The following is a 24368-nucleotide window of genomic DNA, read 5'->3' on the forward strand; positions in this document are numbered from 1 at the left end:
ACTAAGCTGAGCAGTGATCTGGGAGATTTGTGACCCAGACATCACTCGAGCTGTGGCTTTTTGTTTCCTGGGACAAAACCTGTTGGATGACTCTTTAGCAAATGACTAAAGGCAGAATGACTTGAGAGTCTGGTCACCACGGTCAGGATTGTAGAATGTGAGGCTGCCTCTTATGGGAGTGGCCCCGTGCTTGGGGGCAGGTGAGTGCCAGTGTTTGGCTAACAGAGCTGGAGAGCCAAGCAGTGACCCTCCTTGATTAAGAACACTTGCTGTGAACCAGTGGTAAATGGAATTACAGAGTAGGGGGAAGGAGCCTGCGGGATGAGAGGTGCCTTAGCTGCCTGGGTCCCAGCTGCCATGTAGGAACTCAGAGAAGCCATGGACAACATAACCGTGACTGTAGAAGAAACTGGAAGTTCTTGCTTGCTGGATGTGTGCGCCTCTAGTAGCAGCTGACAGCAAAAGCTTCTAGTCTCCTATAAATACAGAGAACAAACTGATGGCTGTCAGAGAGAAGGGACATGGGGACATGGGCAAAATGGGTGAAGAGGATGGGTGATACAGGCTTCCAGATATGGAATGACTAAGTCCTGGGAATTAAAGGCACAGTGTATGGGTGCCTGGATGGCTCAGTTGTTAAGTGTCTGCCTTTGGCTCGGGTCACCGTCCCAGGATCCTGGGATCGAGCCCTACATCGGGCTCCCTGCTCAGCGGAAGCCTGCTTCTCCCTCTCCCACTCCCCTTGCTTGTGTTCCTGCTCTCATTGTGTCTTTCTCTGTCAAATAAATAAAATCTTAAAAAAAAAATAATAAAGGCCCAGCGTGGGGAATATAGTCAATGACACTGTAATTGCGCCGTATGGTGACAGATGGAGCTGCACTGTGGGAGCACAGCATAACGTATAGACTTGTCAATTCACCACGTTGAACACCTGAAACTAATGTAACTTTGTGTGTCAACTAGACCAAAAAATTTTTTTAAAGCTGCTGTTCTCTCAGTTCACAATGAAGGTTGATTAGGAGTAAGCTCAGTAGAGAATTGTGTTATTCTGTAGAGCTCAGAGACTTGAAAATGTGCCCGACGGCTACTCATCTTGGGGGACCAGTGAGGCATACTAGAAAATAGCTGAGCCTCGGCACGGGAACACAGAGTGTAAACTCCGGCTTGACCACTTTCTAGCTGAGTAATTCTGGAGCATCACCTTGCCCACTACGCTTTGGTTTCCTCATCTCCGAATCAGGATAATGCCACCTTGCTAGCTCACACTGTGCTTCATGTCGTGTATCTCTCAGCAACTTTGCCAAGCCGGTATTAGAAACCTCACTTTACCAAAAAGGAAACCATGCCCCAAGAGGAGGCACCTGCAGCTCCATACATCCAGTAACAGCCCCATTTGAACAGGTTCCTACTGGGTTCCTGGGCCGTGCGCTTTCCATCACCCCTACTGCTTCCTGTCTAATCTACTGCTGGACAAATGAGAACACGGTAGCTAAGAAACACTGCATTCTGAAACAGCCAAGATCCAAATTTATGGAGAAAGAAAGTAGACTAGTAGTTGCCCCAGGCCAGGGTAGGAACAGAGATGAAGTGGAAATTAGCAGAAGAGATCATATTGGGGGAGGGTGTAGATGCTGTAGTAACTACTGAGCCATGGCGATGGTTGCACAACTCTGTAAATTTCCTAAAAAGCGCCGAATTGGATACTTGTGAATTTTTATGTAAAATGTACCTCAATAAAGCTGTTAACAAAAAGCCGAGATTATAAAACCCTTATATTCTAGACAGAATTGTCTGTTTTACCAAGCATATCTGGTAGCAGCTAGTATTAGTTTATTTCCTTTAAAAGGTATTTCTTATAAGCCTATGGACTCTGAAAAACAACCTGAGGGTTTTGAAGGGGCGGGGGTGGGAGGTTGGGGGAACCAGGTGGTGGGTAATAGGGAGGGCACGTATTGCATGGAGCACTGGGTGTTGTGCAAAAACAATGAATACTGTTACGCTGAAAAAATAAATTAATTAATTAAAAAAATAAAAAAAGTAAATGAAAAGAGAAAAAAGGTATTTCTTATAATTACTGATTTGAAAAAGTAGTGACATGCTAGTGACACGGTTAATATCTGCTTTGTTTTGTTCTTCTCGTTCTGAGACTATGGGCTGGCCACGTGGTCAGTCAGCGCTGGAAGTAACTAACACGTGTAAGCATCATGGGCTCTCACAGCTGGCAGGATTAGAGTCCTGGAAACCCCTCTATACCTGCCATTATAGAGAGGCTAGTTAGCAGCGTGCAAGGTGTAGCGACAATCAGCCATCCTGAAGGAGAGCACCTACAAGCCTAAATCAAGGCAATTAGCATTTTTATTCCCACTCACACCGACTAAACCGCCTGGACCTCAGCCGCATGTCCCCAGTCTGGCTGGACAAATCCTGGCCTTTCAGAAAAGGGCATTCCTGTCCACCCTGCCGACAGTAACACGAGGGAGTGTTCTCTTGCCAATTCTTGCCGACAAAGGGAAAATTCCAGCAAGGTGGTATTTTCAGAAAGGGTGGTGTCTGCGGGACTGTGAATGTGGAGTTTATAGTTAAGTGTTTTGTGAGGTGGGCAGTGCTACTCCTCCATCTGATTTGAACTGGAAAGTTGAATTGCTGCTGTTGAAAGGAAGTGCTCTTTGTGGTTTGGTGACACTAGTACATTTCTCAGAGCAGTGTGGCCACACATTGGCAGTAGTTGGTGCCTGGGTGGGACAGAGCCAGTTTACATGTTGGTATGCGGGATGGGACATATTAAGGGCTTTGTATCCTCACACGCTGTCTGCAGAACCAGCAGGGGTTGTAAGAAAGAGACAAGATACCTCAGAGGGGTTGGGGGCCCCTTGTACCAGATCTTTGCTGGGCTCAGGGGAAGCAGGGAGCAAGGGTTTGAGCGCAAGCAGCTCATCATTTGGAGCCCATCTCAGAAAGCATCAGCAGGGGAGTGGGGAGTGAGGCAAAATAGTGAGGGCAGACCAAGCAAGTCATTTTCATAAACAACCTCCCAAGGCTTTAAGGGAGGGAGCTCTGGGAGACTATGGAATAAAGTCTCAGCCTTGTGTGCACATTGAAATCACCTGGGGGGCTTGTTGAAACACATTGCTGGGCTCTCAACCTCAAATTTCTGATTCAGTAGGTCCGAAGTGGGTAGGACCTGAGAATTCTTAGTAAGTCCCCAGGTGATGCCGACGCTGCTGTCCTGGCATGATACTTTGAGGAGTGAAGAAGATGGTTCAGATGGTCAGACCCAGGGGTGAGGAGTTGGGGTATTTATGTACCAATTCCCATCTCATGTTGTGGAAGACTGCTCCAGGGATGGTTAACTGCCTGGTACTGTGTACCAGCAGGCCCTGCAGCCAGAGAAGGTTTGCAGGCTGAGAGTAACAAGTGCTTGCTATAAAGCAAAGCTATAACGTTATGTGGGAACAGAGTACAGGGCACCAAGAAGGCCAGCCACACCGCCTGCAGGAACAGAGTATCTCTGCAGTAACAATCAGAGTCCTCTGTATCCGATGGGAAAAGTATTACAGCATAGTGCCACACAAAAGGGTTAGTGCCCCAGCTGCTTTAATATCCATAGCAGTGTGACCTTAACTAGATCTCTTACCTTCTCTGGGCCCCACCCCAACTGGAAGATTTCCAAGGCCCCACCCGTCTCAAAAATTCCTGGATTCTCTGATTACCAGATCCAAGTGACCATGCTCAACCACAGCCTGTGAAAACATTTGGCCCCCGTGGGAGCTCCAGGAATGCACATTTACATCTATCACCCCTGCCCATCCTTCCCCCAAGGATTCAAACTTTGTCCAAGCAGGTGCTGCCCCCAGACGGTGAGGCAATACACTCCAAAGCCTCAGGCTTCCTAGGGTGGGCATCCTGTGTAGTTCCTACAGGTCCCTGGTCCCCGGGCACCAGGCTCACTGCCTTCCCTTCGCATCCTTGGCAGGTGTATCAAGCATTAATAAGGTACTTCATCTCAGTCAAAGAAGACTATAAGACTATGTATTTTCTTTTAATGAGTTACGCAGTTAAAATAATAAGCTGCTTAATCTTTTCATTTGGGGTAGAATGATGTATTATGGCAGACTCAATTGCTCCCCCACTTCCCTCCCTTTCCCTGGACAGCCTGGTAATGACATTGCTTGGTGGTTGTCCTTGCTGGGCACCTGAGGGTAAAAAGCAAGCCTGTTCCCCAGAGAACTAAAAAAAAGAGGGTAGTCTTGGCTTCCCAGTGTCAAGGAAGCTCAAGGCACCTGCAACCAGTTTAGACCACATAGATTCAGATAGACTAACAGAGTGGACATCTACAGCTTTTGTCTTCCAAGCAGTCAGATTCCCTTTTGTCATAAATAGCTCCCCAGTTCTCCATGGAAATCCACACTTCCCCATTCATAATCCCAGTAGTTCAGGATGTTAACATCTACCTGGTCCCAGGTGAGCCTAATCAGTGTATTTCATAGTGCTGATCTAGTGAGGGTCAATCCAGTGGTAGCCAGTGAGGATGCCAGTCTGTTAAGGGATCTCCTGCTCCAAGTGTCAGGAAATTCCAGGATCAAGATTCTGGGTCTGTTCACAATTCCCTGACTTAGATAGAAAGCGTACTAAAACATAATGGTATGAAAAAATTGCTAGTGCCGAGCTTCTCTTGCATTCATAGCTATGTGACCTCAAATCACACCTTCTCTGGGCCCTTAGCTCAAAGAGTTCCAAGACTCGACCTGTCTTGAAAATTCCCTGATTCTCTGTCCAGAAAAGCCCTGTAACTTGACAACTAGATCCGTGTTACCATGTTCAACACTGCCTGTGAAACTTTTATTTAGTACTGTATCTGGGAGGGCCACATCATCACCATGCTTGACTCCTGAAAACCCAGAGTGGCTTAGGAAAGTCTCATGCAACCTCTTCCATCATCAATATTTCCCTTGTGTTCCTGGATATGAAACCTCATGCTATCATAAATACCTGTTACTATTTGACCGGGCTTCAAGTCATAGAATTGGGGACACACGCAGTAGTAAGACCTTAAAAAATATTTCAATGAATCACTAAAGGTTAAGAACTTCACTGACCATCTTTGCAAGAGGAGGGCAGAGCACTGAAGGATTTTGCCATGCTCATCCCCCTGCAAGGACTATCTCTCCTGCTCCCCTAAGCAATATTCTCCCTTCATCTAACCTTCAAGTTTCACCCCTTTCTGAAGAACCCCCTAGGCCCTCCCAGGCACAGCAGGTGCTTTCTCTATTGGAGCTCTTCTTCCTTCTTTCAAGAGTCCAGAGAATGAGTAGGAGGCCTAGGTTGGAGGACCAAACCTTCATGGTCAGCCATGACCCAGCCGCCATCTTTGTGTTTCCATGGTCTCAAGGGAGAATTGACTTACTCCAGGGAATGCTGCTTGTGTGTGAACTTGGACAGGCACATATATGGGTGTGATTCCTCTTACTAGGAGATCTGAAACAGGCAGATCTTCTCACACAGCCCCAGGAAAGAAGAATAAGTGGGGACCCTGCTTCTCATAAAAGTATCTATTGTTTATAGCCTCATGTTGGCTGCCACTGGAATGGGGAGTTGCTTTGTCCTGCCTGCCCCATGGGAGTGGCTGAAAGCTCCTTGCCTGACCCCTGACCTGCTGCCAAATTCTCTTGGACCTCCTGAGTTTTGTGATGACCGATCTTAGAGCCAGGTCACCCTGGTCCACTTCCTCTCCTTTCAAACAAGTATGGAGGAAGGCATCCCAGTCACACTTCCCTCTTCAAATATGAATCAAGCTAATCATATGGAGTACTGATGTCTAGCAGGTTTGGATATATTTTATCCAAGTTTTAATTGATTCCAAATCCTAATTAAGGAGTAACTAATAAATGGACAATGAAGGATCCTCAAAATCACTTTTTCCATCTTATAATTTGACCTTCAGTCTCTTTTCTCTAAGCCTTGAAAAGATCTGATATGTTCATGTGAAACTAATTTTGCCTATTCAGTAATGATATGTTCCTCCCTTTTGTCTTTGGTTGCCCAGTATCCCAATCTCATTTTCCCATATTTAAGGTCTTCTCCATCAGTCTTGCTCCCATCATAGACATCAAAGATACCATGCAGGTAGGGCATAGGCAGGTGGTCTAGGCTTGGAACTAGCTCAATCTCACCCACATTCCCAAGGCTCACAGTTGAAAGTTAGTGACCCAAAGAAGCAAGGAAAAAGAGAAATCCTCCTGTTGCTAATGGGAGCACTGTCATCATAACATCCAGAGTTCAGTGGTCAACTCAGTGGCATCCACACCAGTCTGCATCTGTGGCACAACAATGGCTGTGGTTCTGTCAATACAGCCTCCTCTGTCCACTTCCAACCCCGAAACCTCATTCTTCAGATATCCCAGGGATACCACAAGCTGCCCAATATCCTTTCAGTGAATTCTTCTCTCTGACTGCATCATCCAGTCAGCTCACATGCAACAAAGAACTCCAGTCATGATTCTACTACCTGCTTTCTTCTCTTGTCTCCCTCAACTGAAAGCTGCTTCTGTCTGTTGCTGGCATAGCCTCTGATGGCCTGGCCCATTCCTTCTAAGATATCCAAGCATCTCCTCTGAGGACCCACCACCCCCTGATGGGTCTCACCCCACACTGAACCAGAAGCATTTACCTGCCTGGGCTTTGTTTTGCTTTATTTTGTTTTGTGCCGCAAGTATCACCCAAGCAAGTCACAAATGAAAGAAAGATGCTCCTTGCCCTATGCTGATCCCTTCAAGACTTTCTCTGTGGGGCTGGTTCAGAAAGACAGCTAGGCATTTGCCTCAAGGTCTGTGGAGTCACCTGTACTGTTTAGCAAATCAAAAGGAAGTGGTGGTGGCTTGGTGCACAGAACTAGGAACTTTGCCTGGAGGCTTTGCATCCTTACTGACAACTCAACAGTCTTTTACCCAAAGAGGTCTCAAGAGACCTTCTCATCATACTTGGGGGGCAAATTAAGGCCTACCAGGAAAGTGGTTTACTCTGAGTGACATGTCAGATTAGCAGCTGCTAATACTGATACCTAATAACCTTCAACCCAATTGGTCAAGTATATGTAACAGCCTACTAGGCTTTCTTCCACTTCAAATCTTTATTTTTCAAATACTTTATTTTTCCTCATTTAAGCAGATCTGCCAATTAAGTTCTCTTCCACAGAGCCAAATATGTATACCTTCATAAAAATAATTTTTGAGTTTAAAAAATGTGTAGCAGGGGCGATTATACATGATTTTTTCCCCCCAACATTTGCTTATTTGTCTAGGGCCTGACCAAAGCTTAAATTTTTCAATGAAAGGATTTTTGTATCAGTCAAGATTCTTCAGCGAAACAGAACCAATGGGATAGGTTAGTGGGTAGGTAGATGGATAGATGGATGGACGGATAGATAGACAGACAGACAGGAGAGGAGAATTAATATAGGACTTGGCTCATGCAGTTATGGATACCAAAAAGTCCCATAACCTTCCATCTGTAAGCTGGACAACTAAGAAAACCAGTGGTACAATTAATTCTGACTCTGAAAGCCTGACAGCCTAGGGAGCTGATGGTGTAAGTCCCAGAGTCTGAAGGCCCAAGAACCAGATGCTGTGATGTCCAAGGGCAAGAGAAGATGGATGTCTCAGCTCAAGAAGAAAGAGGAATTCACTTCTCCATTGGCCTTTTTGTTCCTTTCAGGCCCCCGATGGATTGGATGTTGCTGCCCACATTGGTGAGGGCCAGTTTCTCCATTCAGTCTACTGAGTGAGATGTTACTGTCTTCCAGAAACACCTTCACAGACACATCCAGTGATAATGTATCACCAGCCACCTAGGCATCCCTTAGGCCAGTCAAATTGACACATTAAATTAACCATCACAAGTCTACTACTTGTCAGTTTGGCACTTATATCTGTGTCCTTAAACCATACTTCGTATCTTAATAAAAGACAATAGCAAGGTTATAATTCTGTTTAACATAATACAACTATTATGCATACAACTGAAAAACCTTTCCCTGAAAAAGGAGGTAAACTCCTTGAGTGCACTTTACCCTTCTCCTTGATATCCTGTACCTTAAATATTATGATGTAAAATTAACAATATTTAAATATTGATATAAAGACAATACATCTTATGTGATAAGAAAATAAGGGAAGAAAGAAAGCAAAAATATTTGCTTAATATATGTACACACACACACAAACACTCATAAAACAAGGAAAAAATAGTGATAACAATTACAGCCTTGTTTTCTATAACTGGTCACATCATCATGACTAAGACTTGTAACTACCTTCTTCTACTATCCATTCTGTATCCCCTTTGCCTTCAGCAAGCACCTTCACTGGTCATGCTTCTTTACCTGGTGAAGTGACCCAAACCCATTTTTGAAGAGTCTCTTCCATTATTAGTCCTGTCTGGACAAGGTCATTATAATTTTCCATTGACCTTAATCACAAGGCATGGTGATTCTAAGAGATGCCTTGAGGGATCTCCTGTATTCCAGACATACTCCTCCGTCCTCCATGGTAGAAAACCAGTCCAATTTCCCCTTGTGTGTCAGGATCAAGCACTCCAGCCAACATAGCAATTCCCTTCTTTGCCAGGTGATTCAGAACGATGTGCACCCCAAAATGGCCTGATGACCATCTCAAGTTCCAGTTCAGTGGAATCCTTGTGTCTGCTGGTGGCCCCATTGCTCCTTCAGGAACTAAGGCCTCTAGGCCAGCAGTCATGGGAACAGAAAGCAAAATTTTGCTGGTGTGTCACTAGGGATAATAGTGAGTCCTGCCACTTCCATTTCTACCCCTTGATTCCTGGACCTGTGAATCCTGGCTATGGGTGAAACAGCACCAGATTCTGGATGCTGATTCAAACCATATATACCTTCTGGAAAACTTTGCTCCAGCCCTACCTAGCTGGTGCTGTAAATGAGTCTTCAAAAGGCCATTCCACCATTCTATCAAGCCAGCCACTTCATGATGATGGGAAACATGGCAATACCAGTGAATTCCATGAGTGTGGGCCAATTGCTGCACTTCCTTTTTTTTTTTTTTAAATTTTTTATTTATTTGACAGACAGAGATCACAAGTAGGCAGAAAGGCAGGCAGAAAGAGAGAGGGGGAAGCAGGCTCCCTGCTTCAGAGAGCCCAAAGTGGGGCTCGATCCCAGGACCCTGGGATCATGACCTGAGCCAAAGGCAGAGACTCAACCCACTGAGCCACCCAGGTGCCCCCAGTTGTTGCACTTATTTTGCTGTGAAGTGAATTCTTTGGTCTGAAGCAATGTTGTGTGGAATGCTGTGATGATGGATAAGACATTCTATAAGTGCGTGAATGGTAGTTTTGGCAGAAGCATTGAATACAAGGAAGGGAAATTTGTATCCAGAATAAGCGCTATACCAGTAAGGACAAAATGCTATCCCTTTCTTGATGAAATTGGTCCAACATAATCAGATTTTTTATTTTTTTTCTTTCAGCCCAATTGCTTTGGAGGTGGGAAGAGTGTCCACCAGCCAAAGTTGGTAACTTTTATGAGTTTTTTTCAGTTTTGTTTTTTATTTTCTCAATACTTCAATATCTACAATCCACTGTCAAGTAAGAAAAGCTAAAAGCAGAGACATTTATTAACTCAATTTTTAAACAAAAAAATGCACAAAAAATGCATATATGTTTATGTATCTGCACCTGTTTATATGACCTGGAGAAGTATGTGGAAGGAAACGACAAGTTGGCCAATAGTTGTTGTCAGATAGAATTAGGTTTCATTGTGAGTAACAGATACTAGAAAAAAAAAGTGATTTAAGATAGAAGCTCTTTCTCCCATATATGTAAAAGGAACCTAGAGATAGACTGTCCAGTATGATAGCTCTAAGGTCACCAGAAACAGAGGCGGCTTCTGGATCCCTCCTGCACTGCCCCATGGTATGGCCCTTGTCCTCATGGTCCAAGATAATTGCTGAAATTCCAACCATCATATGCAAGAGAGCAGGAAGGAGAAAGGAAAGAGGGAAAGAAAAACTTACTTTAAAAGGAGGCCTCTGAGAAGTTTCTCTTACCTGAAAATTCCACTTACATCTCATTGGTCAGAATCTAGATATATGACCACACATGGTTGCAAAGGAAGCTGGGAAATGTAATCTTTTAGCTAGGGAGCAATGTAATACCTAAATCTAAGGTTTGTTAAACTGAGATGATCAGGCAGAATGGATACTGATTAGCCTTCAGCAGTCTCTCCAAACAGCTAATTTGAGGATGAGGAAGTGAGGTTATCCTGAAAGGAGGGAATGGAAGGGCATGCAGGTAGAAATGGTTACATGTGTATATATAACTTTGTATTATTTCACTAGCTATAGTGAGTTAATTTTTTAAAAGTAACATTTGGAAGAATTTAAAAACATTTTTAATAAGCATGATAAGGGAAATTTCCCCATAAGTCTTCATATAAAATTCACGGAACAGGGGCGCCTGGGTGGCTCAGTGGGTTAAGCCGCTGCCTTCAGCTCAGGTCATGATCTCAGGGTCCTGGGATCGAGTCCCGCATCGGGCTCTCTGTTCAGCGGGGAGCCTGCTTCCCTCTCTTTCTCTCTCTGCCTGCCTCTCTGCCTAGTTGTGATTTCTCTCTGTTAAATAAATAAATAAAATCTTTAAAAAAAATAAAATTCACGGAACAAACTAATGAACAAGCAGCTTCATCAGATTTTTTTTTTTTTTTGAAGACAAGAGGGCCAAAATGAGACACCATGGTGGATAATGTGAGGTCCTGTGCAGGTCTTCTTCCATCGAGGCACAAATGCATACCAGTGAGAGAGAAGGTCTGAAGGGAGCTGGAGTCTGGAGCAGAAGCAGAATGCAGGGAGGAAAAGATGGCTGCCCAGAATCTGAACCCAAGACTCTTAGGACCTGTCGAGCTTGACCACGGCAGAAGCAGTCCTTTAAGACTCCACCTGAAAAATATGAAGTGGGCTTCGTGGACTTGAGAAAATTGTGGTACCAGGTGCAGTCTATCCCCAAACTCAGCCATGCCCTAGAGAAAACAAGTTATATTGGCATGTTCCATCCAATTCCCGGGGCATAGAACCCAGATTAGAACTCAGGCAGCCCGTTTCCCAGGAAGAGCTCTGCTCCCTATTTCATCCTACAGTGCTTTTCCCTTACAACCCCACGATCTTGCTATGAGGAGAAGCAAGAACTCAGTCTTTCTTGGGTTCTAATTCTTGGAATTTGCACCCCTGTCAGGGTGTGGGGGTTCCAAAGTGGGGATACCAGTTAACTGCTTTTCTCCTGCAAGTTCCTGTTTAGGCACTTGGTTCCCCAAAGCAAAAAAGGGTACAGAGTAACCTGGGTTTACAGAAACAACCCTGTATTAATTTCCCAGTATTGCCATAATAAAATGTCACACCCTGGGTACTCAATACAATGGAAATAAATTCTTCCAAAATCTTGGATCCAAGGTGCCAGCCAGGCCACGCTCCATGAGATTGGATAGACTCCTTCATTGCCCCTTCCATCTTCGGGTGGTGGCATTCGGACCCTGGCTTCCTCTGCTTTGCAGCTCTATCATTCCAGCCTTTGCCTCTGTCATCATGTGGTGTTCTTCCTGTGTGTCTGTCTTCTCCTCTCTTGTAAGGGTACTGTTCATAGTGGACTAAGGTCTGTCCCCCTCTAACATGTCCTCTTTTAATTTACATATAAGTGCATTTGCAAAGACCCTAGTCCATGCTGGGCTTAGGAATTCAACATTTTTGGGTGGAGGGACAAGCCCCTTTAGGGTCTTTCTTAGAACCTGTCAAGGCCCTCAGCACATCAGCCAGGCTGTGGACACCAAGAAGATCACATTTGAAAGAAGACCACTATGGACATGATTGTAAACAGAAATACTTTGAAGATAGATTTTAATGATAAAGAAGAAAAAAAAGGAAAATAGAGTCTTCCAAGGTGTCCCCCACTCCCATGCATGGGAGCCCAGGACAGTCAGCCATGGGTGGGCCTGACCTCTTCCTCATGGTTGTGAAAGCAGCAGCAATGGTCTTTCTCCTTTCTGTGAACAGTGCCTCTAGCTGCCTTGAAACAGATATTACACACACACACACACACACACACACACACACACACACACCCCGCTAGCCCTGGAAACCCTGGGGGTGAGGAGATGAGATTAGATCACGGGATGAGGGGATTCTGCCACACACCACAGCATATAAGATTATGGGCCAGAGCAGGAGCCTCCCATGTCCAACATTGCAGGCAGTTGCCAAATAAAACTATCAGCGTGGGTTTGCTCTTAGCCCAGCCCTGATACCGGACCTTGATTTCCTTGTCTTCCAAATAAAGGGATTTGATGTCTAAGATCCCTTCAAAACTCAATAGTTCTGAGCTCAGAGTGAAACCAGAGGTCTCTTGGAGAGTGTCTTAGCTGGGTTCCCCTAGAAGCAGAGCCTGAGACAGGGATTCAGCACATGGGAGGAAGGGAAGCAGGACAAGGAAGGGGAGGGGCAAACATATCTGGTCTCAAGTAAGGCTAGCCTTGGCCTGAAATTAATGTGGGCTCTGGAGCAGAAATCCTATTATTTCTAGCAGCCTAGAGGCAGCTAAGGGCATTGTACCCTTTTATCAGTAAGCCAGTCTCTATGGGCTGCTTTGGATGGGAATATTTATAACTCCTAGGCAAGGTAAGCTCTGGGAGTTATTCTCCAAAGGAGGGGCTGCTGTGAGCTATAGCAGCCCCTCAGAGCAGCTGGGGAAGGGGTGAACCACAGCCACCAATGCCTAGGGAAATACAAATATTAATTCTCTCAGACCTCTACACAAGAAAGACTTGCTGAGAACAGAAGCAAGATGCTGCTTTCTGTAAAGCCCTCCTTGTTCATTCAACTAATGTTATTGAAAGAATACCTGCTACCTGCCAGTCACTATTCTGGGTATTGGAACATGAGACTTAGTATCCAAAAAAATCACACCAAATATTCTGATTATGGTCCCCCTCTCAAGAAGGGCTAGATCTCTTCTCCAGGAGACCCTGCCTAAAGGAGAGCTACCAGCCAGCAGCAGCAGACATCCTTTGGGCTGGGGAGGATGAGAAGAGGAGCAGCACAGGCTGGCTTGGGTTTGGTTTTGAAACGTCTGTGGCATATTCAAACAAAGATACAGTAGCCACACTGGTGCAATTTGGAGGCAAGTCGGCCCCACTCTCCAGGAGTTTCTGGCCAGGATGCCTGCTGTGTAGTCGACTGTAGCCTCCATATGTTTCAGCAACTTCCACTTGGCAGGTAGAGAATAAATATTTGTTGGTCAGGCAGTCCTTTCCCTTCAAAATCCACTTGCTTTCCCCCTTACTTTTTAACGTGTCTGTGCTCAACTCTGCAGCCCTATTTCTGTGGGATCCTCTCCCAAGGGAGGGCATTCACACTGAGCCAGCCCAGGATTAGCTTCCACACCCTGTAGAGCCATGAGCTGGTGGTATGCAGTGGAGGTAGTGAGCCTAAGAAGCTGGGCCAGATCTGGGCACCTGCCAGGAGGCCCATGACAAGCAGTACAGAGGGGCACCAAGGAGGGGTCCTGGGTCCTCAGCTCCTTGAAGCCAAGGGGAAATTAAAAAGGCTATTTAATCAAAAGAAATGAAATCTTGCCATTTGCGACGACGTGGATGGAACTAGAGGGTATTATGCTTAGCGAAATAAGTCAATCAGAGAAAGACAACTATCATATGATCTCCCTGATATGAGGAAGTGGAGATGCAACGTGGGGGCCTTGGTGGGTAGGAAAAGAATAAATGAAACAAGATGCGATCGGGAGGGAGACAAACCATAAGAGACTCAATGTCACAAAACAAACTGAGGGGGGCCGGGGGGAAGGAGGTATGGACATTGGGGAGGGTATGTGCTATGATGAGTGCTAAGAAGTGTGTAAACCTGGCGATTCACAGACCTGTATCCCTGGGGCTAATAATATATCATATGTTTATAAAAAATTTTTTCAAATTAAAAAAAACAGGCTATTTAATATTCCTTCTTCAAGCTCAAAGTCCCCTCTGTTTATGGAATAAAAAAGGGGTTGTTTTGAGAAGTGGGAGAAAGAGGCCTAAAGCCAACATCATGCTAACAAGGGGGGTCAGACTTGGAGCTGCTGGAAAAGAGGTCCATGGAGAGCAGCCACAAATGCTTAAAAAACCAGATAGTATCTGGGGAGATTCATGCATGGCAACAACTCCAACTGCGAACTGAATCTGTTGATGGCTCTAAGCCAGAGTGCCCACCACAACCAGTTATCATGGATCTCATAGTGTCTGTCTGTGTCTCTGTGTCTCTGTCTCTTTCTGTATCTATCTATCTAGACATATTATTTGCCTGTATGTATATGCGTATGTTTTTGTATATGTCTGTATATATGTATATGTATATAGAGAGATATATAGGTTTAAATATAGATATAGATATAGATATTTCTCTAAAAATATGGACTTTCTATCTTTCAGAAAAAGGCCTGACAGCAAGTCGTTTTGGTGGCCACTAGTCTATAACACATGGTCATAATTTTAGGATTCTGGTGTCATTTCAGGGAAAAATAAAAACATGACAGGAAAAGGATATAGTATTGACCCAAACACTAACATTTATTGAAGACTTAAGGCACTGCATGGAGCTCTTTCCTTGCATGATCTCGGTCCCCCCACATTAACCCCAGATAGAAGGACCATGAGCCACTCCCTCTTTTACAGATGAAAAGCCTGGAGCACAGAGAAGAGCTCTCACCTGTCCAGTCTCACATGGCTAGTGCTTGGGGAGGCTCCAGAACCCACTTTACCATAGACAGACCTAGATACCAATGTAGCTCAGCCTCATAACGAAAAGCCTTCAAAAATCAGCTTCTATAAGTGAAGTCCAATAGAAATACAAGAGAAGGGCTGGGGAGGTGAGCCAGGGGGTGGGGGGTACTAAAGATGGAGAGAGTAGAGAGAGAAAAAGCCACCCAAAACAATGAAACCAGCAGTAGGGATGGCACCAGACCAGAAAACTTAGCTCTAGCCATCCTGGGACGTGAGGTGAAGGACAAGTCGAGATGGCCCTGATCTCATCTATGAGCAACACAGTCCCTCTGGTCAGATGAGAGTTTCCCAGCCCTAAGTTCTCCTAACATGGCTTTGTCCCAGAGTTTTTCTTATTTAAAGGACAAGATTCAGAATGGTTGTCACTTTTGCTGTTGAGGAACAGGATACGGGACACCTGGGTGGTTCAGTCTGTTAAGCATCAGCCTTCAGCTCAGTTCATGATCCCAGGATCCTGGGATCAAGTCCTGCATTGAGCTCCATGCTCAGCAGAGAGCCTGCTTTTCCCTCTCGCTCTGTTTGCCACTCCTCCTGCATGTGCTCTCTCTCTGACAAATAAATAAAATCTGAAGAAGGAGGAGGAAGTGGAGGAGGAGGAGAAGGGGAAGGGGTGGGGGAGAAGAAGAGAGGGGTGCTCTGTCATTATTGTTGGCATGTGCTAGAAAAGCCTGTCCTGCTTCAGGTGTGTTGGTGAAGGCTCCGGGAGTGGGGAGGTGCCACTAACCAAGGCTGCAACCATGAGTGCTAAAAAAGCAGCTGCACATCCATGAGTGAGTCTTCCACGTGAGTAAGGCAGACCTGTCCTTCTCCCACACCCCCTTGACCTCTCTCCACTCTCCCTTTTCTCCACCTGCACCAACACCCCTGCAATGCCGATGTGGCCTGACATTTCAGTTCCACAAGGTTATGGACATATAGTTTAATGGGTTATCTACTTCGGTGACAGTAAGTGGACTCAGTTCTTTGTTTGCCTTTACTGCCCTCATGTCTCCTTTCTTCCTCCAGGAGACCCCTTCCCAGTGTCTCTCGTAGCATGCATCCGAAACCGTTTATCTCTGAGGATGTCTTTCTGCCTATTCACATTTCAGCGATGACTTCAATGGATATAACATTCCAGGTATGAAGGTATTTTCTTCCACTCTGCAGACGTTGCTCTCTATTCTTCCTGCCTCCAACATGACAGTTGAGAGGTTTGATGTCTGTTTGAAATGGACTCATCTGTAGAGATCTGTTTTCTGTCTCCAGAACATTTTCTCTGTATTTTATGTATTTAAATTTCATTCTAATTGTCTCGATGTGTGTGTACAAGAACCTACCCTGTTTGGCACACCGTGTTCCCCTCCAGTTGGGGGGCTCGATTTCTTAATAAGTCTAGAAAATTCTCAGTCATTCATTCTTCAAACACTTATTTTTTCCCCTCCATTGACTCATTTCCCTCTTGGTGGTATCTTAGAGACGAATGTCGACCCTTCTAACTCTGGCCTCCATATTGATTTCTCTCATCCTTTCCATCTCTCTCCCTTTCTGACGCCTCTGTCAGATGGATGACCCAAATGTCCCTCTCCATACCTCATTCTGTAACTGAATCTGCAACGTTCCTCATCCCACCCGTTGGGGGCTCTCATTTAACAAGTCTACTTTTCATGTCTATTATCTCTAATCGTTTCCTTCGTAAATGGCTATTCCTACTTTCCGATCTCCCAGAGGATATTGATTATGCTTATTTTATATTCTTGTTCCATTACAAGGTGCTCCATTTGTTGGGTTTATTAACAGCACATGCACTTCTCAGAGGTCTTATTGTTCCCTGAGAGTGCTCCCCCCAGCCCCTTAGGGTGGTGGGCTGACCCAGCCAGTATATCCACTTAGTTGGAGATGAAGGGATCCCATGGTGCTCCTCTAGGGGGACCTCTCAGAGCCCAGGTAGCACCCTGGGCTCACCCTGTTGGAGGAGGAACACTGCCAAACCACCTGCACGTGTTATCTTCTGCACTTCCCTCTGCCATCTGGACCTCCCTCTGGTGGGACTTCCGTCTGCCCTGTGAAAAATGACCCAGAGGGCCATCATCCACTCCAGCAGCTGGAAAGCCTACCTGTGGCCCCTGTCCTGTCACTGTCATCTTCACAGTCCCAGAGGTTTTTTTTTTTCCAGTTTCTGTGTTGGTTCTGGAGATCTGGCCACCTCCCTTTTATGCCTGTGGCATTTCTGGGTTTGGAAATGAAGACAGAGCAGCTCACACAGGTTTCAGAAACTCTTTGCATTTCTGAGTCTACACTCCCTGCCTGCCCAGTTCTTCTCAGAGAGTACCACCTCCCACTGCCAGCCAGTGCTTAGAACAAGAGACATTTCCAGAAGCAAGCCAGAATTGTCTTGGGGGCTTCTGACATAGTTGAATGAAGCCAGGCCACCAGAAAGCCGATCTTGCCCCACATCCCCACCACCCGTTGGCCTGCAAAGAATTCCTTTGGGAAGTGACTGTCTACCCAGTGGTACACAACTCCTGTGGACTCTCCTCTAGGCATGAGGACAACAGGTCCCTAAAGGCTCCATTTCTCCAACAGGTATGGAAAAATATTGCTGGGCTCTCTAAGAGCATGCTTCATTGCATCTCTTATCGAGGCTCTATGGAAGGCAAGTAGCTAAAAGCCTGCACAGAAATGGGTAAGAAACAATTGCCCTTTGCCAGAAAAATCACTTTTTGGGGAGTTTAATCAGGCCAGGCCCCTGCTCCACACTAACTACGCAGAGTCTACAAGAACTTTTTCAAACGAAGTTTCATCCTCCTCAAGGCTTAGGTTAGTGAAGGCACCATGAGGAAGTCAAGGATGCTCAAGCAGGAGTGTAGGGTCTGTGTGTTCTAGGGTCAGATTTGCCCCCATCAATGCCCTTGGTCTGATCCATTCATCCCTCTGTACCCCTCTTTCTCTCAGCTGTGAAACAGCGATTATAACCCCTGTGTGGAGGGGTTGAGATTTGGGAGAGATGGTAAAGGATTCTACGCTTCTCAAAAGAGATCCATACATATAAATCATCCTCATTGCCTTAAATGAGTAATAAGGGAGGTATAAATAAAATCCCATAGAAACAGAACTGCGCATCAAATTCTGAGCAAACTTGGCACCCAGAGACAGCTCCCTGCTATAGGAATTCCCGCATACACTGGAGAATTCTTCTGAAATACAATTATTTACCCTGTATTGCTCTGTTATATTAGTTTACAGTTTGGCACTCCAGTTATCCATAAAGAAAGGCAGATGGGCTGTACCTTGTACGAGCCTTGGATCCACAGAGTAGCACTGAAACACAGTGTGGATCTGTGTGCTTCAGTGATGAAGTGCTCAGAGTCTGACGTCAAATAGATCTAAGCTCAAACCCCAGTTCTATCTCCTTCTAGCTGAGCTTCAGCTTCCATATCTGTAAAATGGAAATAATATCCACCACATAGGGTTGTTAGTGAGGATAAAGGGAAATAATGCAAGAAGAGTACTTCAGACAGTGTCAGGGCTATGACGTAGTGCTCCACAAATGATGGCCATAGTATTATTGTATTGTTGTTGGAGCATGAAGGCGCCCCACCTTCTCTCTGTTTCTCTCTCTCACACGTGCACGCACGTGCACACACACACACCAGGTCCAGGGCTAATGGAGAGCAAGCTGAGAGTTTAGGATGTAAAATTTAAGGAGGCACTTACTCACAGATGTATGCAAATGTAAGAGAGAGAGTGCCTTAAATTTTACAACCTAAACACCTCCTTGTCTTACTCTAGTCTTGACACACACACACACACACACACACACAAGTGAGAAAACTGAGGCCTGGAGAAACGTAAAGAACCTGGATCTCAGAGATTGTATTTGGCAATGCTGGAGATTCCAAGGTAGATCTTCTCCTCCCCCTGCCATGCTTTGTCCTCCCAGGTCTGAGCAGAGAGATTCAGAAACGGGACAATTCCAGATACTGTGAGCAGGTTCCTGCAATCAATCACGCCTGTAATTTACAGAGGAGGCAGACAGCAACTTCCTGTGTCCAGGGAAAGCTGTACCCAACTCAACTCTTCTTCCACAGCCTGCAAACCTTGCTTTGGAAACTGACCCCATTTTACCCTGAGCAGGACTGGTGCTTAAGAGGAGGGCCTTCCGCTCACTTACACAAGGGTCATTTTGATTGGTCAGTGCCTGTGTCTTGCTGGTAGTTAAATATTTTTATATTAACCTGTGCAAAAAGAGCCCACAGAGGAATGACTTGCCCTCAACAAGGTCACAAAGTCAAATTCAAGAGGTGAAGGTGTCTCAGCCTCTTTATGATTCCTCCTCAGATCTTCTGTTCTTGACTCAAACCTGTCACCCTCGTAGCATTGCTCACCCTACTTCCCATCTACAACTATAACCTTTCCCTGATCAAAACCTGACTGCCCAGTCCACAGCCAGATTTCTGCCTTTATTTCCTGAGATACTCCCATCCCCAGGCTAGAACCGAGTTCAGTTTGGGGCAACCTCTACCCCTAGCTCCCTCTTCCACATCCACATGCACAGCCCCGGCTCTTGCAACTTTCTCAATGCTGGAGCCTGATTTCAGACTCCGGGAGCTGCTGGGTCTATTGCAAACTGAATGTCTTGCTTTGACTTCCACCAAAAGCCAACCCTGAGCTGAAGACCTGGGTGAAGGTAGCTTGTTTGGCAGATAATCCAAGGAAATATTGAGGGAGTGAGGAAAGGAGGCAAGAAGGGAAGAAACCCATATAAATATTTGGGCAAATGAGTAGGTTACAACTGCAGGCACCTGGAACTCAATCCTGCCAGGACTCCTCCGAGAGACAGGATAGAACAGAGACTTCATAACTGTCCGGGCCAAGGGTGAAGAGACTGAGATACTTGTTCATTCACCAACTCCCAACTGCCCTGGGTTGAGGCTTGATCTTGGGAGAATGAACCTTCCAGCACTTCTGCCCAGTCTGTGTGCTGGTTGGTAACTTCTGTGGCCAGGAAAATCCAGAAGCAGAGAGAGGTGCAGGGGCTCGAGGGATGAAGGCGCGAGGTCTTCAGAAACAGTCAGCTGAAGCTACAGATGACCTTCAAGGCAGCATAAATGATGTGGCTTCAGAACTGGCAGTGTCTCCTGCCAGCAACACACTTCCTGAAATAGCAAAGTTTTCCATAGTCTTTTAAGGGCACTGTCTACCTAGAATCTTTATAATACTGTTTTCCCCTCTACCACCCCTGCCTTGATTTTCTCTCTGAGAGAGAAACTGAAACAATGAGAAAGAAGAAAGTACGAAAGTTCGACACAATAATGGTCTGTAAACATCCTTCCCATGCATCTCTCCCTCCACTTGCTTATGTCAGGCTTCTGTCCTAGGGCTGGGCTCCCCAAAAGAGACCCTGAGGTGAAAAATCGTGTGTGCTAGTGACTTCTTAGGGAAACTCATACAGAAGTTGGAGAAGCCAGACCTGTCAGTGAGAAAAGCCAAGGAAAGTTGTGATTAGCAGAATGGCCTTAGCCTGATCCCACAGGAAGCTCTGGAGTTTAAATTACATCTCAGAATCTCCATGACCTGTGGCAAGAGTGCTAGGCTCTCATCTTCCCGTCCTGATAAATCATTGGTAAGGGCCACTCCAGAAGGATAGAAATTTCCAGCTTTTCCACCACTGCGGACAAAGCGGGCTCTAGTTCAGGAACAGTACCAGCCATTGGAAATGAAGGTGCATCTAAGCCATGGGAAGCAGATTTAAGGGAATCTGGATGGGGCCCCGACATTATCTGCTGCAGCTTCCAGAGAAACTTACATTTGAGTAAGTTCTGCTGCTAGAAAAATGTTTGATGTCACTGGACTACAGTATCTTTTGAATGTTTTTTTGTTTGTTTGTTTGTTTGGGTTTCTTTTCTTTTCTTTTTTTTAACCTCCTGGCCTGAAAGCCTATAATTCTTCAACACAGAGCTACAGACCACATGGTTTTGGGGACTGGATACTAGATTATCCCATTAGGTTGGAAATAGTTCCCAAGTCACACCCTAGGAGTGCCTGAAGCAAAGGCCCAAACATAGCTGGTGGCAGCAATCTAGTCACAACAATATAAGAATTAGTGAATCTTACCCATCAGAGATGACACACAAGAAAGGATGCATTGTGCTTCTCCTGCATCCCCATCTCTGCTTCCTCCTCCTCTGAAGTTTTGGGCTAATAACAGAAACTGAGCAGGTGCTAGCTCCTATGTTGCAAATTTTTCTTTACTGATGATGCATAATTGCATTTTATTTCCATTCAGTAATTCTTCAGAATAAACCTCAAGATATGCAAAATGAGAAATGAAGATGAGATTGTAATACAGTAAAAGTATCTTGGAAAAGGTATCTTAAACTGTCTCCCCTCTGGATACAATTTTGAGGTTAGGTAAATTTTCTTTCTTTCTTTCTCATGTTTCTTAAAAAAATAAATTAGAGAGAATAGGTATGAAGGAATCCTCCAAACTACCAAAATATTTAACTTGACATGTAAAATAGTGAGTTCACCATCTTGTACATGTTAATCCCTTAAGGTGCTGTCATATCCCATGACACCGTCCTATCTCCTTAAAAAAAAATGTGACTTTGGAACCTACATTGGAAATATCTTGTGTTTTTCATTTCTGGAAACATTTCATCGCTGGCAAATAGAATGATGTTAGAGGAGTTTGTTCATTTTGACTACATGAAAAGGTAAACCTGTTCTTACTTAATTGCCAACAGTAGAAATACACAAAACATCCGACTGAACATCAAAATAAATTAAATTCTTGCACCTGCTTGTAAATACTCTGTGCAAACAACAGCTAAAACTCGTGAAGAGTGAGATCTTGGTGACACTAATTCCACATACCATTCAACAAGTAATTACTGAGTGACTTCTGTTCACCAGCATTGTCCAGGATGCTGAGGACACTGCAGTGAACAAACTCCAAGACGCCTTCAAATGCTGAAATATTAGCTCCATCATTTTCTGAATTTGGCTTCCGTATTGGAAAGATGTTTCCATTTTTAAATCTCTGTCTGCTGCTCAGATAAATAATGTTCTCCCAGGTTCCCAAAAGGAGAATTAATTTGGCGAAACAAATCAGTTGTTGTTTCACTCATTGTTATGGTAATATAGAAATTGGGTTTTTAATTAAGGCTGAGGAAGGATGGAAAAGAGTAGGTAAATAAACGCCCACAGGGTTTGAGGCCCAAGGGAAAAGACAAACCTCCTTTTTGCTGTAGTGCCGAAAATTCTCTCTCTTCCAGCAGCTTCCGCAGGTTAAGGCATCTTACCTAGGGTGGACCCCAAGCTACAGGCATTTCCTGCCCTAGGAATAGGTTAGCACCCACCAAGTTGACATGAATGATGATTTAATATAAGCACCTTTCAGGGGGATGTACTGTAGATAACACTGTTATGAAAATGAGTACGCTGAAGCTTTGAGAAGGTAAGCGACACACTCCGGGTCACACAATTGTGAGATGCTGTCATGATTTCAATTCAAGCAGATTGATTCCAAGATGCTCTGAGCCTTTAACCTATATTAATTCTTAAGACATAAAGAAGGGATCTGGAAAGTGTCCAGTACATTTATCACCCATCTTGTTTTTTTTTAAAAATCACTATGAAAAAATGAATGAATGAATAAATTAATGAATATCACTAGGATATTTTAAATTACATGAGGAATACATGTTAATTGTGAGAAGTAAAGGAAGGAGGACGTGAATGCAAAAAATAAAGGGGGGGCGCCTGGGTGGCTCAGTGGGTTAAGCCGCTGCCTTCGGCTCAGGTCATGATCTCGGGGTCCTGGGATCGAGTCCCGCATCGGGCTCTCTGCTCAGCAGGGAGCCTGCTTCCCTCTCTCTCTCTCTCTCTGCCTGCCTCTCTATCTACTTGTGATCTCTCTCTGTCAAATAAATAAATTAAAAAAAAAATAAAGGGGGAAAGTAAGGGAAAATGTGAAAGAACCACAAAGAAAAATCTGCATTTTTCTACTGTCCACACACCACGCATTCTCAATGGGCACCATACAGCCCCTAAGGGGACAAAAACTGGTCCTTGCGGAGAGAAAAGCTTATTCTTTCATAAAGCACAAATAGTCATACAATACATACATGGACAGATATACAGTATATCTGTAGTATTAAATTTCTGTTGGAGAACAAAATTTGGGGGGGAAGTCTAAAAAGATCCTGGAGGGAAGTTAGTTTGGAGAAGCTGAGAATACTGCCATAGATTTGGATTTTAATAGATTTAAAATATTTTTATTATTCTAAAATATTAAATATATTTTATATATAATATAAATATATGACTATATAAATATAAATGTTATATATAATATATATTTACACAGCATATCAAAATGTTAAATATTAAATTTTAGATATTTTAAATAAATTTTAAACTAATTAAATAAAACATTAAAAATTTAAAATAAAACATTATTATTTTAAAATAATAGATTTAAAAGATTTAATCGGTAGCTATTTGTACCGATTTTTCTATGCATTGTATCTGTTTCATTACAAAAATGGGATGTATATACATGCTGTACCTTTCCATGTCCATGAAAATTCTTTCTAATAATATGCTATACCATTCACAAAGGACTTTTGCGTACAGTATTTCATTTGATCTTTACGGTAACTGTGAGAAGGTAGATGCCTTAATTATTATTCCTATTTTACAGCTGAAGAAACTTAGGCATAGAAAGATGAATTAACCTGCCCCAGACTCTCTTAACCAATATAAACAACAGAGGTAAGATTTGAATCTTATTTCTTAAGATCTTTAAGTTTACCTTGCTATTTTTCCAAGCCTTTTGAGTAGAAATCTTAGTTAATTTATTGTAAATTGTTTTTAGTTTTCTAATAAAAGCTATAAAATTTCCTCAGCAGTCACTCAAGCTTCATCTCAAGTTCTATATAGTTTCTGCATCAGACAGACATAAGAAGGTCTTCCCTATCCTTGCAAACATATCACCAGTTTTCTTTTTTTTTTAAACTTTTTAAATTTTTTTACTTCCCAAAGCTTAAAGAAATTCCCTTACCATGCAACCTTGTAACTTCTTAGAGGATGTTGACTCTCTCTCCGTAAACAGGCCTGAAAGAGATTTCCAGCCCTTGCACTGGCATCAGGAAGCCATAGGAGACATGCCCTCTCAGGTGAATTCCTTTACCTTCACCTTCCTCTGGACCCCATGCCCAGGCCCCACCACACTCCCAGTCCTGCTCACAGAAGGAATGTGGTGGGAACTGGGCTGCATGTTGGTTTTTCAGCAGCAGTAGTACGTAGCAAATAGGCCTTGAGAAATGATGATAGTAAGAAACATTCGTCTATTTTTGACCATAAAAAAATTTTTTTTATCAGAAATCTTATTAGAGAGCTTATGGTTTGGATTTTTCGAGAAGCTAGAGATGGATGTTTTCTGTCCAGCTCAAACCCTGCCAGCCCTAAGGTGGAGAGAGAAAACATGCATACAGGCTGGCACTTGGGTACCACCAGCTGAGGCTCTGCACACAGCCATCCTTCC

Source organism: Meles meles, chromosome 4, assembly GCF_922984935.1.
Source record: "Meles meles chromosome 4, mMelMel3.1 paternal haplotype, whole genome shotgun sequence".
Classification (NCBI taxonomy): domain Eukaryota; kingdom Metazoa; phylum Chordata; class Mammalia; order Carnivora; family Mustelidae; genus Meles; species Meles meles.